The following is a 15,142-nucleotide window of genomic DNA, read 5'->3' on the forward strand; positions in this document are numbered from 1 at the left end:
AACCAAGTCACAAGAAAACAGTAAAACAAAGTTAAGAAATAAGGGAAGGGGGTAGGGTAGAGACATTCTGACCCTCTAGGCTTGCTCAGGGGGTCGTACATGGATGTTTAGGCTCTATTTTTTATTTTTATTTTTTAAAGAAAAATTGCGGCGTATGCGTATGGAAATACGTACAATTACGAGCAGGAGCTGCATGCTGATTGGCTGTTAATACTCCAAACTAGGAAGTGTTGGCAGCCATGTTGTTTGTCGGGAGAGCAGAATCAGAAGAAAACAGTAAAACAAAGTTGAGAAATAAGGAAACGGGGCAGGGTAGAAACATTCTGAGCCTATAGTCTTGGTCAGGGGGTGGTACATGGACCTTTAGGCTCAATTTTTATTTTTAAAAAAATAAAAAATGGCGGGGTACTCGTGCAGTAGTTGTACGCGGTGGAAAAGTTGGAAAAAAGTAGAAGTCCATTTTATTTATTAGGTCCCGGGGGGGGGAATTACGGGGGCAATTTTTCTGCATAATGGGGTCTTGTAACGTGCCCCGAACACTGGGGAACGGAACTCCTCTGGTTTTATTTTGAAGTATGCGGGGGGGGGTTACGGTCGTACTCCCCGCAGTCTCGGTGAGCGGCACCCCTCGGGTCTTTTAAAAAAACCATATGTTTTGAGGTCTCTCTCTCTCTCCCCGTACACATCACGGGGAACGCCACATTTCTGGGGCAGTGATATGTAAAATGACCTTCCAGCTCCGGGTACCTGCATTGTGTGGAGTTTTTTAATAATGTTGGGAGGGTGGGCTTGATAATACGTCCTTGTTAATTCCCTATGAAGCCTATGTTCTAGTGTTAACATGGGCTTCTACGGGAAATAACAAGGCTGTATTATGAAGGTCATTATCGCCATTTTATCTGCAGTTTCCTGCCAATAAAACAGCGATAATTTTAACACCGGTCCTTGATAATATGCACCTAAGTTTAGTGGTCAAAAAAAGAGCAATGGGCCATATTATCAACAAAAGGCGATACATTATTGTTGCTTTTATTGGCAGGAAACTGCAGATAAAGCGGCGATAATGGGCTCGATAATATGCCCTTGTGAATAACCATAGCAGCCCAGGTTAACATCAGAACTTGGGCTGCTATGGGAATTTACAAGAGCCTATGGTTTTTTATTAATGTTGAGAGGGTGGGCTTGATAATACGTTCTTGTTAATTGCCATAGAAGCCTATGTTCTGGTATTAACATGGGCTTCTATGGAAATAACAAGGCCATATTATCATGGTCATTATCCCCGTTTTATCTGCAGTTTCTTGCCAATAAAATGACGATAATTGTAACACCGGTCCTTGATAATATGCACCTAAGTTTACTGGTCAAAAAAAGAGCAATGAGCCATATTATCAACAAAAGGCGATACATTATCGTCGCTTTTATCGGCAGGAAACTGCCGATAGAGCAGCGATAATGGGCTTGATAATATGCCCTTGTGAATAACCATAGGAGCCCAGGTTAACACCAGAATCTGGTGTGCTATGGGAAGTTTCAAGGGCCTATTATCAAGCCCATTATAGCCAATTTATCGGCAGTTTCCTGTCGATGAAAGCAGCGATAATGTATTGCCTTTTGTTGATGATATGCTCGTTCATTTCTAGGATAGTATGTAAAGGTTTCCTTTTTTGTTGGTGTAGCAGTTGTACTCTCTTCGCATGCTCAGCATCATTTCGAAGCCCATGTTTTCTTTTTCTCCAAGTTCAATAAGCAAACCTTTCTTTATATCAGTTAGTAAATCTGTCGCTTTCTTTTTCCGGTTCGCGTGTGTCATCTGCTGCTGTACTTTTGTACAGTATTAATAGTCATATACTATGGGAAATAACAAGGCTGTATTATGAAGCTCAATATCACCGTTTTATCGGCAGTTTCCTGCCAATAAAAAAGCGATATTTTAACACCGGTCTTTGATAATATGCGCCTAAGTTTACTGGTCACAAGAAGAGCAATGAGCCATATTATCAACAAAAGGAGATACATTATCGTCGCTTTTATCGGCAGGAAACTGCAGATAAAGCGGCGATAATGGGCTTCATAATATGCCCTTGTGAATAACCATAGGAGCCGAGGTTAACAACAGAACCTGGGCTGCTATGGGAAGTTACAATGGCCTATTATCAAGCACATTATCGCCGCTTTGTCTGCAGTTTCCTGTCGATAAAAGCGGTGATAATGTATCGCCTTTTGTTAATAATATGCTCCTTCATTTCTATGATATTATGAAAAGCTTTCCTTTTTTTTGGTGTAGCAGTTGTACTGTCTTTGCATGCTCAGCGTTGTTTCGAAGCCAACGTTTTCTTTTTCTTCAAGTTTAACAAGCAAACATTTCTTTATATCAGTTAGTAAATCTGTAGCTTTCCTTTCACGGTTCGTGTCATCCGCTGCTGTACTTTTGTACAGTATTAATAGTCATATTTTTTATATATTTATTTGAAAGGTAGTGCCGAGGAGCCAAACGTTGATTATGTGCTTCGTCCACTGCCATTTTAGTAGAACTCAGTAGTTTTCAATCCTAATCTTGACTATTTTACTATAGTATTTCAACATAATACCATACCACTCCCCCACAAAATAAAAAAAGTATGTAGTTTTTTTAATTAACTTTTATGAAACAATAAATATAAATGAAACTCAATTATAAGTATATTAGAACTGGAAAAATAACAAACAATGTTATAAACAAATTGTGAAATGGATTCCAAAAGGTGTCCAATTGTTAATCTGCAAAAGAAAAAAGAAAATTAGAGTTTAGAATTATGTAGATGTGAGTAAATGAGCTGAAGCATTACGGGGCATATTATCAAGAACGGCGATAAAATTATCGCTGTTTCAGCGATAGGAAACTGCAGCTAAAGCGGCGATAATGGGCTTGATAATATGCTGTTGTGAATTCCAATAGCAGTGCAGGTTCTGGTGTTAACCTGGGCTACTATGGGAATTTACAAGGGCATATTATCAAGCTCATTATCGCCGCTTTAGCTGCAGTTTCTTCCTGCTGAAACGACAATAGTTTTATCGCCGTTCTTGATACTAGCTCCTGCAAGTTTTGGTAACTTTACGGTTTTACGAGTGCAGTGTGACTCGTACATTCCAGTTCTGTTATAGTGCTGCGTTCAAGTGGTGTCTATATGGAAGTGCCTAGTGCGTTACTGATGCCCATTATGGCGACTTATTTCTAATGCATTCCTGTGAAGGCTTTGTAGATCTAGGCCTTTCTGCTTACTGTTGTATAAACCTTGCGGGTAAACATTTTAGGCAGTTGGTGTCACAACTTATTCTGAACAATTCTTCTACACGTCTACACGTCAAAGACAGCAGTGTCTAAGTTTAAGAGAGAAACAGAAATGATGTCACAGAGAGGGAGAGAGAGAAAGAGAGAGAAAACAACATTAAAACTGTGTCACAGAGTCTGGAGTTGAGATTTTTTCCTTGCGTCACTTTACACATGTTAAAAGTGACTCAAAAGTGACGTAATAAGGTTGTGGATCTGTTTGTCAGACTGTTGTAACCTATCTGTTGTCATTGCTCGGAGGTAATTATAGATCAAACCCTTTATAGCCACTTTAGCGGCAGTTTGCTGGCGATAATTTTGTCGCCTAGGCTTGATAATATGGCCCTCTCTCGTTTCACAAATAAAGCTAACACTACAGTTTTACAAGTGCAGTGTACCTGCTAAATTTTATTTGTTATAGTGCCGCGTTCAAGTGGTGTCTTTATGGAAGTGCCTATTGCGTTACTAATGCCCGTTATGCCAAATTATTTCTAATGCATTCCTATGAAGGATTTGTATGTCTAGGCCTCTGTGCTTACCGTTGTATAAACCTTGCGGCCAAACACTTCAGGCAGTTTGATTGACAACTTGATTTCAACAATTCTTCTACATGCTTAAGCAGACAGCAGTGTCTAAGTTTAAGAGAGAAAGAGAAATGATGTCACAGAGAGTGAGAGAGAGAGAGAGAGAGAGAGAAAACAACATTAAAACTGTGTCGCAGAGTCTGGAGTTGAGATTTTTTCCTTGCATTACTTTAACCATGTTAAAAGTGACTCAAAAGTGGCGTAATAAGGTTGTAGATCTGTTTGTCAGACTGTTGTAACCTATCTGTTGTCACTGCTCGGAGGTAATTATAGAATTTAAACAGAAGCTACTGTTCAGTACGCTCTCTGGGCCATAATATCAAGCCTGGGTGACAAAATTATCGCCACTTTATTGGCAGAAAAGTGTTGCTAAAGTGGCGATAATGCGTTTGATAATATGCTCTATGGAATTCCAATCGAAGGTCATGTCTGATGTCCTTTACATCTAACATGAGCTTCGATTGGAATTCTATAGAGCATATTATCAAACCCATTCTCGCCACTTTCCTGCCGATAAAGTGGTGCTAATTTTGTCGCCCAAGCTTGATAATATGGCCCTCTCTTGTTTCACAAATAAAGCTAACACTACAGTTTTACGAGTGCAGTGTACCTGGTATATTTCAGTTTTTATAGTGCCGCGTTCAAGTGGTGTCTATATGGAAGTGCCTACTGCGTTACTGACGCCCGTTATGGCGGCTTATTTCTAATGCATTCCTGTGAAGGCTTTGTAGATCTAGGCTGCTGTGCTTACCTTGTATAAAGAGTGCGGCCACCGGAGTTCACCACTCCACTTGAACTCTGCTTCTTTACATCAAAGTATATTCAATAAAATGCAGAGAATTCCATTGCGGTTGGTCGATAGGCCGTAGTTGCTTCTGAACGATGTTTGCTGAAGGAAACAAAGGGACGTTTTGATTAGTCATCGTAACGGAGTTGCGTAACTATCAAAAGTGAATTTTAATGTGAGTTCTTAATATTCCGTAGTTAAGAGTGTTGCAGCTACAGCAAACAAAGGAAGATCAATAAGTTAATAGAGGCTTGGAACGGCCTCATGACTCAGAAAAAAAAAATACTCTCATGGACGCTCAATTAATAATAGAAGAGGCCTAAGCACGTGGCGTAGTACAGAAATGCGACACAGAAATGTATTCTCGCACAATTTTTAAGTTTAGAGGTGTATAGGACCTCGTGACTTATAAAGAAATATTTCAATTATGTAAGTACAATTTAAAACCATTGAGGGGAGGAAAGCCATATGAAGGATAAAATAATAGTATTATGCATATACAATTTAGAGTGGAGGCTGGTGTTATGACGTCTTCTCTTACCTTTGTTTTGGTCGTCTTTTGTCGTGTCTTGAAAGGCTGTGGTTTCGCTGAGTCTGGGGTGTTTTCGACAGTCTATGTGTCATCGCAGCAGAGGCAGGCAAAAGAGAGCGTGCTCACGTCAGTGCCCGCATTATATGGAAACCGCTGGGGCTGACCAAACCATTCCCAGGGCCGTCATTGGTAGCGTTTTCGCGGTCTGCAAGAATGATGGCCCTGGGGGACATCCCATTGGCTAACGTATTGGTTTCCAGGCTAAATGATAGCAAGCATGCTTGGTGGTGGCATGTGTGTAGTGTGGGCGGACGTGCACCGCGCATGTGCAAGTGTGAGTGTGTGCACCAACAATTAACAACAGAGACAGATGGGGGCAGTGTTATCATGTGCGCAGAGGCAGGCTCAGAATCGGATCTGCAATGAGTCAGCACTTCTAATCATTCTCCTTAGCGCGCCCTGAGCTCTGATTTGTCACTGAGAGGGTGATCGCACCATAGTTTGTACTTCTTATCATACTCAGCGTGTACCCGCGCATACAGTACGAATATGCTTTGACTTTACGCATTGCATTAAAGCTTCGGTGTGACGTCATGTACGGCGTTCTGGATGCGAAAGGGGGCAATGTTTCTACTTGGTTTAAAACATGTATGTATTTAATGTACATACTAAGGGCAGACATTTAGGATAACTATGAATTTTTTTAATACTTCTAATAATCATATATTACTTTTAAAAAGAATTACACAAATCGCGGTAGAACATCATGCGTACTCGTATTGAAAGAGCTGCGCAAGCGCATCATAAGCGTACGCAAAGCCATGTGACTTTAAAAGGAGAGATTTGATTGGTTCATAACTTTTCCTATTGCGACTGTTAAAAGTTCCGTACCATAATAATTATTCGACTTTGACTTTCTAAGAAGAAGAATTTGTTCTGAGAATCTTCTCAAATGGAAGGAAGATCACAATAATAAGAGCAATGGAGTCATATTCCAGCAGTTCTTCAGAGGGAGATTTCATTCCTGAAGAACGATCAAAGAAGAGGAAAGAAGCTCTAATATGGAAGTTTTTCACTTTTCCAGAAGGTTAAAAAAAGGTTAATGCTCCAAAAGTAACCTGTAAAATTTGCGAAACAACTCTTTCAAGGGGTGATCCATGTAAAACATACTCCTTTGGCACAGCAAATATGGTGCGACACGTGAAGAACTTGCACCCCAAGAACTTTGCTCGAGCTGCAAGACGGAGGTTGCACGAGAACCCACCTGCTTCTGCACCAAGCACATCAACTGCGGCAGCAGCATTTTCAGCAAGCAGTCCACACCCACATATTGATTCTGACTTTGCTAAAGTTAAAATTCTATGCATTTATTGCAATAAACTTTTGTGTTAAGGGGAACAGTCTATAGACTTTATGAAACGCAGGATGCAGGATCATTGCTGTCCTCGACATTAGTTGTTCTTTTTTTCATTCTTTTGTTCCACTTGGAATTTGTTGAGAAAACACAAAAAAAATACAAAACAAAAAAAACAGTTCTTTTTAGAACTACCTTCACTGGTCAAAGAAAGAACTATATTTCTATGTTAGTGTGTAAAGGTTTGTCAGAATGAATGTGTAGTTCATAAAGGAATGAATGAATATGTTACTAGTGTATGGAGAATGTGAAAGTGCAGAACTATAAGGAACTGCTACAGCATAAATCTATAAGGTGTTTATCTATAGTATACTGTAGTATGTCCGAAGCACTTGAATGTATCATATGTACATAAATATGTTTCAATTTGCGCTGCTGGGGAAAGTGCCTGGGTGAATTTGTATGTGTTAGGGGCGGATTTACAATCCCCTTGTGCCTCTTTTACACAGCTGTTGCGTCACTTTTGTGACACAGCGGTGGTGCAAAAGATGTGCCATGGTGTGTGCTATTAACAATGTGACGCATCTGGAGGGTGTATTACATTGTAAAGCGTTGCGCCAGAAGACGCTTTCTTGCGCAGAAGGTGGTGCAGCAAGGCCTCCTAAAAGTGACTGAGTGAAAAGTATAACATTTTATTCAGTGACTTTTGAGCTTATGCTGCGACAAAACCTTGCGCATGCTTGAAGCAGGTGTAAGGATTGATACAGCATTGTGAGCATAGGGCCCCAAGAGAATTGCTGGAGCTGTGTTATACTTGCAACCGGCGTCAAGCAATAATTCATCCAAAAATTACTTTGCAATTTAGTTTTGTTATTATTTTATATTAAGAATATGAAATATAATCTAAAAAATAAAATAAATATAAATATTTATATTAAAAATATAAGAAATTAGTATAAAAAGAAAGACATAATAATTAATACATTTATAAATTATCATTTACAAAACCTATGAAGTTCACTGAAAAAACCATAGGTTTCACACACATTATAGTTAGAAATTAGCATTTAAAAAACCTTGCAAATTCATTGAAAAAACTATAGGTTTCACACGTTATAGTTAGCTGAACATTTCTCTCATACAAAACCTTTGAAATTTCTCCGTGATAGTTGGCTCAGCTAACGATAACTTGCGCGCCCGCAATGCACTGCTGATGACGTCACATATTACATCACTCATGACATGGTCAGTGACATCACTCATGACATCACTCATGACATCACTGATGACATCTCAAATGACATCCCTGATGATATCACTGATGACATCATCCTTGTGGCACACCTCCTTTTACTGCAATATAACCTTTGATACACACGATCAAAAATAGAAACTAAAATTTTCAAAAAAAATGGAGATACCAATTCCAGTTAGAACAAACTATTGAGTAATCCCAAAATCTACATACACATCCACTCATTCAGTTCTATATAGTCACTCATGCATGTACTGACTCATCATATGTACTCATACACCTATATATCCTTTTATACACCGACACTCATCTATAGAGGTACTCACACACATACTCACACATGCAAATAAACTATCAAATATCCATTTACTTCCATATACAGCTATACACCCACCACTACACTAACTTGTACAGAATCTTAAACAATCACTTATAGAAACACATACTTATTTATACAGGAAGTCTTAGAATCTGTCGCTCTCAGATATACTCACTTATATACATCAATACTCACATATACTAGTTTAAAACATATGTAGTTACTCATAAAGATACTATTGAGACAGTCATTCACTCACTAACACACCCATACACACACTCATCCACCCATACAGTCCTGCACACATGCTGTCTTCAAAACACATACAAACAGTGAGTCAGTCATTCATGCATCTGTGCGCTAAGTAATACTCCCCACCGAACCGTACAAACACTCATTTTGGTACTAAAAAAAACAACTAACAACCCATATACACACTGATGTAGCTACTCGGGGGCGGAGCTAGCCGGCGAGAGGAATGGCCGCCTAATCTCGCAGCTCCGCCGTGTGCAGCCCTAAACATCCTAAATAATCCTTTCCAGCAACGTTCTGGAATCAGCCCCTGGCCCCGCGACCTGCCTGGAGTGTGGGGGGCAGTCGGGCGCTCCAGCGGCGACGAGTGTGCGGCGCCATAGTGGATCGGAGAAGTGCCGTGCATCAGAGGCACCAGGCCGCAAAGCCGCGGGCTGGAGTTAAGCAGGCGCCCGGGTGGCGTGACACGACGTGCGGCAGCGCCCGCCGCGAGGCATTGGTCCCCTGACCCATCCCCCATCCGGAGCACCGGGGTCAAATTGGCAGCGCGACTGAGGCTGACGGCCCCCCCGCTGCCCCTATGCAACAGAGTTCGGCGGTGCAGGTCCTGGGATACCTCCCCCCTCCTGCCGGACCGCTGCGAGAGAACAAGGAAGGAATACGCCCCCCCCCCCTGTGGTACAGCTGCTAGGGCCCGACTTCGGCAGCCTCAGGACGAGGTGAGGGAGAGGATATTGCGGTGGGCTGGACTGGGGGGCCCCTACATGAGAAAGACAACGACCTGTCTTCGGCTGGATCATTGCATCCTTTCTGAGCTCGGCGACTGCGGTGCTGAGGGTACAGGTCGCCAGCGTGGGAGCTCCTGATATTGCGCCTGGAGGTGGGTGCATTTCCTGGTTGGCACGAGGCGTACACCCTGATCGGCGAGGCCCCCCTGTCTCACCCAGTTGGCCCTTCAAAACCGGCGCCGGCTTGACTATTCCTCTGAAGGCTCCTGCATTAGTGTCCTTATCACACAACCCACGGGGCCCCGGCTGGGGGGTGACTGGAGGCGAGGAGCAACCTGCAGGCACTATATCTTTGTGCGCCATCACCCGGAGGGTTACCTTGACGATCCTACGCGTTGGTGCGGCCTGCAGGAGTGAGGAGTAGCAACATGGGCAAGGGCGATAGAACTCAAAGTAAGCTGCCCTTCTCGCAGAAGCGTCTGTTACAGCAGAGCCCGGTAGCTGAGGGTGGCCCGACGGAACGCTTGGTGGAGGCTCCTAGTGTTGACACAGACTTAAAAACTATGCTGCTCTCTATGGAACAGGGTATCCAATCCAGCATCTCGGCCCTAAGGTCCAAAATTGACGCGATGTCCTACAGGATGGATCGGATGGCAGAGCGGCTGGACAAACACGCCGAGAGGCATGATATGGCAGAACGCAGAATGACGGAAGTGGAGGAGGCGCAAACCGATCTAGATACGGTGCAGAAGAAGATGGAACGGATGATGCAGACATTGCAGGATAAAACCGAGGATTTGGAAGCACGTTCTCGGCGTTGTAACCTACGCATCACGGGCCTTCCGGAGACTACAGCGACGGGCCCTATGGAGCGCTTTGTGGAACAGCTTCTCGTGAAACTTCTTGGCGACGGAGTGTTTTCCCACATGTTTACGGTGGAGAGAGCGCATAGATCGCTGGCGCCCAAGCCGCAGCCTGGGGCGCCTCCCCGCCCTATTATAGCGAAACTGCTCAACTATAGGGACAGGGACACTGCACTCCGCCTGGCACGCACGAAACAAAACCTACAATACAAAGGGTCAGCTATCTCCCTGTATCCGGATTTTACGGCTAAGGAGCAGGAGGAGCGGAAACAATTCATTCCACACAAACAACGCCTGAGGGAGATGGGTCTGGACTACGCACTGCTATATCCGGCTAAGTTACGGGTCAACAAAGGAGGCCATTCTCACATCTTTACGGATCCTAAAGTGCTGCAGCAGGCGATGAAGCGGTGGTCGAAGGAAGCTAAAGGAAGCTCAGACAAGAATCAAGGCGGTGACGACAGCGACAGCCGCTTAGATGAACAAGACTGAACTCTGTCGGGCTGGGTTGCCCTGCTGCCCGCCGGGTATTCGAGGAGCGGACTCCGGATTCGCTCTCGTTGTGGCCCACCTCAGGTGGGGTGAAGGACAACATGGTACATCATCTGAGGACTGCAGGTCACACAGATAAGTGGTGGGGAGGGGGAGGGGTGTGTGGGAGGAGGGGCGGCTATGTTCGCGACTTCTGCGCCCCCCCCCCCCCTGTCCAGGCACCTGTTGGGGCACGCTGCATGATTTACTCTAGTAGATGTTGGGGGCCGACGGCACTGGGCCTGGGAACATTTGCTGCTTAAGGACCTGGACATGTATCTCGCGGGGGCACTGTGACACTGCTTATTGTTAAGATGTTGAATGTTGCACTGACCGAGGGCTTATGTGCACGGCGGGGGCGGGGAGAAAGGCTGACGAGCGCTCTGAGACATAGGTAGAGACTATGACATTTGGCTACCTAGGCCCCCGCGCATTTAGCACACTGTTTTGTTGGTTAACTCTAGTTGAGGTGGGATCACTGGGGAGTGGGGTGGGTACAACACTGTCGGACCGGGTTGGGGTGGGTCTGCTGTGGGTGGGGGGATGGAGGGGAATGCTTGGGGGTTTGCTGTTTCCGGGTAGGGGGGGCAGGGTGGGAGGTAGGGGAGGAGGGGGGCTATTTCCTGAATGTTCGCTGCACCCTTTGAACGCTGCGTGTGATGTTGGTGGCATGAAGGTACTGTGCTATTATGTGCCCTCAATTTACTCCGATGGCTAGTGCCCAGGTGACTAACTTGAATAATCCTCCAGATACCCTCAGAGTGTTGACCTGGAACATCCGGGGTCTTAATGACCACAGGAAACTGAGAAAGGTACTCCACTATTTACAAAGGCATCAGGTAGACTTGGCCCTCATTCAAGAAACTCACTTGCCACTCACGAGCGGGATACTACGGTACAGGGGTCTGTTAGGCAACTCCACAGTGGCAGGTTACACTACACACTCTAGGGGCGTCTTGACGTGGGTGAACCCACGCTCCAAATTGGTCCTCCGTCCACTTAAGGCAGATCCCGAGGGCCGCTACCTAATCTCGAGGTGCGAGGGTAGGGGCCATGACTTAATAGTGGTAAATGTATATGGCCCGAACTATGACTCCCCCGATTTCTATGCCCGCTTAGCCCTTTGTTGTAGAACATACACCTCGGCGCACATGCTCTGGGGGGGCGATTTTAACCTAGTCCTAGACCCCGGGTTGGATAGATCTTCTGGTCCCACGCGAAGGCCAGCTGCAGCAGCGGTGACCCTACAGGCAGAGCTGCTGACTTTAGATCTAGTGGATGTCTGGAGGAGCAGGAATGCGGGCAGGGGTGGGTTCACACATTACTCTTCCTTTTATGACATACATACCAGGATTGACTACTGGTTGGCCTCTCACTCCATCACCAGCCAGATTGTGCAATGCTCCGTGCTCACGCGAACACTGTCCGACCACTCCCCAGTTCTGCTGGTCCTGGCGACGCCGAACCGCAGGATCCCCCCGTTCGCCTGGCGCTTCCCTCCATATGCCCTACTGGACGACACCTTTAGAGGGGAACTGGCGGAGGAAATAGACGTCTTCTTTGAAAAGAACCTAGGCTCAGTGGATAACTTCCACACGATATGGGAGGCCTTCAAGGTCTTTATCCGCGGGATAGCCATGGCCAAACATTCCAGCGTGCTGAAGGCCATACGACAGCGGCTACGCACCTTGGAATCCCAACTAGCGGACCTGGAGACGAGACTCCTGACTGACCCTGACCCCACTTTGGCGGATAGGTTGCGATCCCTAATCTCGGAATTCAGGGAGGTCTGTTACATGGGGAAATACGCCTCGGCGAGGACTTACGGTTAGAGTGAGCGTCCTAGCTCACTGTTAGCCAGACTATTGCGGGACGACAAAAAGACCCCGCGAGTGGCGGAGCTTGAAACTCCGGGAGGACATATAGTTACGGCGGAAGTGGACATTCTCTCTACTTTCCGCGACTACTATTCGGACTTGTACACTACCAAGACGCACGATCTAGAGGCTGACATTGACGATTACCTGGAACATATACAACTACCATTCTTGGCGCAATCAGACAGAGTTTCTCATGTCACCGATTCAAGCGGACGAGCTCTCTGAGGCCTTAGCTTCCATGCGTGTCCACAGCGCTCCCGGGATCGATGGATTGACAGTAGGCTTCTATAAGGCTTTCAAGGACAAACTTTTCCCACACCTATTGCCCCTGTTTGACGAGGTATGCGAAGACGGCAGCATGCCCAGCACTATGAGGGAGGCCCTCTTGGTCACCATACTGAAGCCGGGCAAGCCCCCTGGTGTCTGCAGTTCGTACAGACCGATTTTGCTCCTAAATGTGGACGCTAAACTTTACGCCAAGGTCCTGGCTACCCGACTGGCCCTTATTGCGCCGGAGGTGGTTGCCCCAGAACAATCCGGTTTTATACCGGGACGGAACCTGTCCTATAACATACGCACGGTACTGGGCACCATGCAGCATGTGCGCCAGGAGGCGAAGGCTGTCGCAATCTTCCTAGACATGGAGAAGGCGTTCGATTCCGTTGAATGGCCTTTCATGCTGAGGGTCTTGCGACGCATGGGGCTGGGTGAGCAGTTCTTGCAAATGATAGGCGCCCTGTACTGGAGACCGGTGGCACGGGTGCGACTAGGAGATCAGGTCTCGGACCCCTTTCCCATCAGCAGAGGCACGAGGCAGGGCTGTCCCCTGTCCCCGATGCTATACGCCCTAGTCGCTGAACCACTCGCGTGCGCACTACGGGAGTATCATTGGCATAGGGGGGTTAGCTTCCCGTTCTACAAAATAATCATCTCGACGTATGCGGACGATACGCTACTGTACGTACAGAATCCAGAGTTCAACCGGTCCCCTGTTCTACGGGAGGTAGTGCGCTTCGGCGCCCTCTCGGGTCTTAAGGTTAACTGGGAGAAGTCGGTGGCGTTCCCACTGACCCCGGTGACGGATCGCTTTGAAATGGAATACCCGCTACACTGGTCGACAGACCCGGTGCGGTATCTTGGCATTAAGATTCACACTGACCCGGAGGTGCTTTTCTCTGAGAACTATGGGGTGGCTTTTAGCAAATGCGAGGAGGACGTGGCACGTTGGTGCAAGCTCCCGCTTTCCCTGATGGGCCGAGTGGCCATCATGAAGATGGTGATTCTCCCGAGATTCTTATTCCTATTCACCGCCTTACCCATAATTCTGTCAAGAGCCTTTTTTCGGAACCTCACTAAACTTATGACCCGCTTAGCTTGGGGGGGTAGACAGCCGCGCGTCCGGTGGAGTACTCTTACGCTCCCGTGTGAACTGGGAGGACTGGGTGCGCCTGACCTGGAGAGATATTATAGAGTGGCCCAGGCCACGCACCTGCACACATGGATTCATGGGGACAAGAACATCCCGCACGTACGGTTGGAACGGCTTTTCGCGGAACCTCTCCCACTCCCGGCCACGGTCTGTACTCCAGTTGATCGTAGGGTGGGTGTATTAGACTCGATAACGGCAACAAAGCATGCATGGAATGCCTTAATGCAGGCTAGGGAGGAAGTACTGCTGTACTCCCCTGCGATGGCGGTGGAGTGGCTACAGTGGCTGGCCCCCGTCGGGGACGGAAACGTACTCCGAGCGCTGCATGAGCTGGGACTCAATACTGCGGGAGATCTATTTGAGAATGGCAAGGCCAAAACGTGGGATCAGGTTGCACAGGGAGTTGAGAGCCCGACACTCTTACAGAGGTTCCAGTTCCACAGACTTAGAAGTGCCCTACGAGACGTTCTAGGGCCGGAGCTAACAGAGCCGCCAGATATTCCGGAGCTCTCGTACATCATAGCGACGGCCTCCCCACGGCATTTGACGGCGCATCTGTACAAAAGCATTGCCTCCCACAGAGCACAGGAGCCTTCCAAGGCCCGATTGGCCTGGCAAACTGACCTCGAGACGGAAATAGATGACTCGATGTGGGCATATTGTTGTGCCAATACTAGAAAGGTGTCTCTGAACGGACGACACAGGTTGGTACACTTTAAATTCCTACAGAGAGTGTATTATACTCCTGAACGATTGCATCGTTATGGCCTCAGACAGTCCCCAGAATGCGAGAGCTGCCATGCTCCAGTGGCGGACTTCCTGCACATGGCGTGGGGCTGCCGCAAGATATATGAGTTTTGGGAGGCGGTTATCTCGGAATTGAGCGAGGTATTAGACCATGACCTACCTATGGACCCTGCTCTGGCACTTCTGGGTTATTCAAGGTCGCTGCCGGTGGCGTGTAGGAGGTTGGCGGACATGGGATTGTTGTTGGCGAGACGTACGGTGGCGCAGTGCTGGATGAGAGGGCCGACCCCGACCAAGAAACGTTGGGCCAGGGACATGGTATATTGCTGCACGCAAGCTGAACACTACAGCGAGCTCCTGCCTCCCACCAGCAGGCCGAAAAACTTCTGGAGCTTGTATACCATCTTCAGAAACACCAGGGAGGATGCAGAGGACACACAACGGGTGGGAGGGGAGGATACACAATAACGGACATGCACACTGAGCACCCTAGAGGCCTTACTCTGGGAAGGGAGCACTTTGAGTGGAATGGCGGGGCGATGGCTGGGTGGAGTATTGAAGCCTGGCTGTC

The sequence above is a fragment of the Lissotriton vulgaris genome, chromosome 2_1 (genome assembly GCF_964263255.1).
Source record: "Lissotriton vulgaris chromosome 2_1, aLisVul1.2, whole genome shotgun sequence".
Classification (NCBI taxonomy): domain Eukaryota; kingdom Metazoa; phylum Chordata; class Amphibia; order Caudata; family Salamandridae; genus Lissotriton; species Lissotriton vulgaris.